The 4,083-nt window shown below is 36.6% G+C and overlaps 1 long non-coding RNA gene across 1 annotated transcript; it reads left to right on the top strand.

The window, feature by feature from the left end:
- The first annotated feature begins 1,170 nt into the window (after window positions 1-1,170).
- LOC111610145 lies at window positions 1,171-2,947 on the top strand. Its single transcript, XR_002753515.1, has 3 exons — window positions 1,171-1,372; window positions 1,865-1,965; window positions 2,770-2,947. It is a non-coding gene; the product is annotated as an uncharacterized LOC111610145 (long non-coding RNA).
- The last annotated feature ends 1,136 nt before the right edge of the window (window positions 2,948-4,083 follow it).

Genomic DNA, 4,083 nt, shown 5'->3' with positions numbered 1-4,083 from the left:
CCCTCCCCATTTGCATAGATTTTATGCTCTTTTTGGGGCCTGTGCATTTAACACTAGGAGCACACAGTAGGCTTTTTAAGCCTGTTGTGGTTGTTTCACGGCTGCTTGTCTGCTTGCAACATGTTAATCATGATAGCTGCAAGGAGGCTTGCTGCAGCCCCCACCACTGTCTACAACATATTGATGGAGGTGAGGTGTTGCATGCTGGTGTTCCTATGAGAGTTTGATGCACTGAATAGAGACCATGTAGTTCAAAGCCCTTTTTCTGTTGTACTACTGTGAAATCACACGAGCAGTGCAATATTAAAAGGGCATTGGCTCACACACACTGCCATCTTGGCCCCTCCTGCTGTAAACTTCAAATTATTTTTTACGCAGAAATAAACAGTGCTGAATTGCTTCTACTGAGTTGGAATGATTGGACAATTGTTGGACACTTTATTTTGTGGTTGACTGTTGTGTATTCACAGAGCAAGGTATGTGTGTGTGGTACAGCTACTCCTCTTGTTTTTGTGAGTGTCTGTGTGTCCCAGCATGCAGAGGTCAGCTGCTTTGACAATGTTGCACTACTGTACCATGCGCTAAAGCAGTGCAATAGTATTGTCATAGCATTTGGCCTTTGTCCTGCACTACAGCAGCCGGACCACACAGATTGTTGAAAATAAAAACAAACTGATAAGAAGAAAGTTTTCTGGTTATTACAGTGTAGCTCCATCCACTAAACTGGAGCCATTTTATTGGGCTATTTGAGAGAGGATAAATATTTTTTTTAGATTTGTTTTATGTTCTACTAATTTTAATTTCTTTGAAATGAACATAGTTTAGTTTTTACAGTGAACTGAAGTTGGATTTTGAATTTACTGTTAGTTGTAAGGTTATTAAGAATATTTATTTTTGGAATTAAAATTATATTTTTCATATTTACAACACAATAATGTATTTAATACAATGACAGTGGCATGGTGACATATTCCTTATTTTGGACATTTTATTTAGAATCTCTGAGCCACAGATTGGGCGCCACTCATAGGTTGTTCAGACAGGAAGAGAATGTGGCTTTTCTATTCAGCCGTGTTCCATTATCAGGCTGTATTTTACCCCGGGAGATATAGGCCTCCTGGACCACGCCTCCTAAAAAAAGAACATTTTGTTCACAGAACTACACAGGTTTGCATTGCAGACCACGTGTCACATTAAGTAACAAGCTCTGAGGTCAACTTACTCAACTTCTTGCACATTTTTTAAGGCGGTGTAATGTGTTGCTACATGCTGGCCCACAGTGTGAAATCAGTCCGAAGCTGGGTCGGATTTAATTTGGATTTTCTGATCGGATTTTTAGTGGTCAGGTTTTACTCTTCGGATTGGATCAGAAGTAAGTGACTGAATTATAGAACTCCATTTAAGACACAAGCTTAACTTCAGTGCCTATTTTGTTTGTGAAAATTGTTTATTTATTTATAACACAATAAATGTGTAATGACTGCAAAAATAGGAGATAATTTTAAGGAGGTCAATCTGAATTCCGCTACTTTTGTATTTAAACATATTGCTGTAAAAAACATATAATTCAAAAAGCAAGAATACAATGGCCTTTGACAACTCAAGTGTTTGTATTCTCATTTAACCACAAAGCAAAAAACTAACCAGATCTTTAAAAAAAATAAATAGCATTAATTATAAGTAATAGTTTTTGCTATGATTGCAAACTTTTAGCTGTGATTTTATATTTAATTTCAAAAACGCTTTATAGAGTAAAGAGAGCATGTGCATGTGTTTTGTGTAGAAGAACATGTGAGCCTATAGATGAATGCTGCAGTCCATTATAATTCTGTGTGTATGTACATGTGTGCGTGCACTCCTGCAGACCTCCCCCGGATCCCTTCACCCCGTCTTTCAGTCGACTTTTCAAAGCATAATTTGAGTGTGCAGGCTTGAAGAAGTCACCGCGTGGGTGGGAAAAATGGGGTAAGTTTCCTATTTGGGACAGGTCGTAGGGGGGATGGGGCTCCTTGTGAGGAATGTGGAGGGCAGGGCTGCTCTGAGAGAGGAAAGGGAGGGTGCTAGGAGGTTAGGGCTCATCGTCCCGCGTTGCTTTACTTGCTTGTGTGTTTGTGCGTGCACTGGAAGCTACACTGCCAGATTTAGCCACACTGTTTTGCAAGTGGATGTGGAATTTTTGTTTGTTGTGTGTTGAATGGAAAAAATGTTGGAACAAGTGGCAGAGTATCTTCCTTTCTTGCTCCACAGTGTTTAGACGCTGAGTTTAGCACACACTCATATTCAAATACATAAAAGTGTATTGAAATCTTTAAATCTTTGCTGAAAAAAAAATTGCTAGTTGTAAACTATGAACGTCTCTGAGTCAAAGGGCATCCTCTTTCATTTAATATCCATTTTATGAAAGCAAAATTATTCAGAAATCCTTTCAGAAGTCAAGAAAAACCTAAAATGTTGAAAGTATGATCCAAGCAATACAAAAAGCAGTTGGAGGCTTTAAACGTTTGAATATTAGTTAAAACGAGATTTAATGGGTCCTTCAATAGTAATTGGCTCACCGCTGTACATGTAAGACACCCCAACCTGCAGTAGATTGCCATGCATTGTTCCACTAGAGTGTGTGAAGAGTGGGCAGGAGAGTTGGATTGCATAGCATGTGTTAGCTCGCCTGATGCTGTGTGGGCAGGTAGATACCAGAGCAGACAGGTCAGTTTGAAGTGCAGTCTGTAGGGACCAGGGGCTAATATGTCTGCTTCCACTGTGTCTCCATAGTGATTGGCTGTGATTGCAACATCATCCTCAGCTGCAGAGGTAGGTGTGAAGAGTGCTGATCTCAGATCACCTGCAATCTAATATAAAACAGACACAATGATGCAGATATGAACTATATTTTATTTGCAGATGCATCCTTTGCTACAAATGATCAAGCGTTATTGCATTTTAGGCAAGATATTTATTTAGCATTTACAAAAAGATTATCAAATTGTTTATTTGCATTTCCTTTCTCATGTTGTATATAATAATTGTAAGTAGTTAAATAAAACATTTGCAGAAATGGGTATTTTTTTAGCTGACATTGATTATTTGTCATATTAATTAATATAATAAATCAGTAATAATAATATAATTGTTAGCTATAGCTCTGTGTGTGTGTGTGTATTTATGTAAAGACTAAAAAAAATGCAAAATCTGAAATAAATGCAAATAAAAGGGGGAAAATAGCCAGCAAGCCACAGGAGATAAAACAGAAGAACCAGACAAACACCAGAGCAGGCCATGAGTTGCGTTTGAATCTCTGAGTCTTAAATTCGGTTACCAGATTGTTTGGATTTTTTACTCAGGAGTACGCTGAAACGATTACTGAAATGACTGTCAACTAATTTAGAAATTGAATTATTAACTCAAGGATGTCGTTTTAAAAGAAGGCCATTTGCTGAAAAAAACACAAACTCAGGGCAGTAATTAATCCAAAACTGTAACGATATAAACATTTAGCATTTAAGTAAAAATAAACCTTCTTTGTCTGTATGTTCTACCCAGAACACCTCTATTGGCAGTTTTAGGTTCACCTAGATTAAATTCTGTAATAATAATAATAAAATAATATCCTAATAAGCATCTTTTGTGATCAAATTATTAATCATTTAGTCCAAAAAATAATCAGTAGATCAGTCCTAGGCTGTACTGATGTTATGTAAAGCAGAATGACTGAACTTTTCACATGTTGACGTTATAAATATTTTCTTAGCGACAGATTCTTCCTTTACTACAAATGATCAAGCGTTCATTAAAGGAATGCTGTTATTGCATCTTAGGCAATAAAATTGTAATTTTTTCTTTAAAAAATTATTGAAAATTTGTTTAATTTGCATCTACTTTTGTATAAAATAAGCTCAAGTGAAAAATCAGCAGAATATAGATTTCCCCCCCCTCCTATTAATTGATCAGTTGTTAGAATACTAAATAGAATATTCGATTATTAAATAATTGTTACTTTCAGCCCTAATCCAGGCAAATTTTCTTTATGTTTTGGAGTTTGTTGTTGTATCCTGGGACTCTCACTTGGAAAAGCACTTTTCCTCTGTA

The sequence above is a fragment of the Xiphophorus maculatus genome, chromosome 11 (genome assembly GCF_002775205.1).
Source record: "Xiphophorus maculatus strain JP 163 A chromosome 11, X_maculatus-5.0-male, whole genome shotgun sequence".
In the NCBI taxonomy this organism is placed as follows: domain Eukaryota; kingdom Metazoa; phylum Chordata; class Actinopteri; order Cyprinodontiformes; family Poeciliidae; genus Xiphophorus; species Xiphophorus maculatus.
Note: the sequence above shows the minus strand (reverse complement) of the source record. Positions and strands in the feature narration are given on the sequence as shown.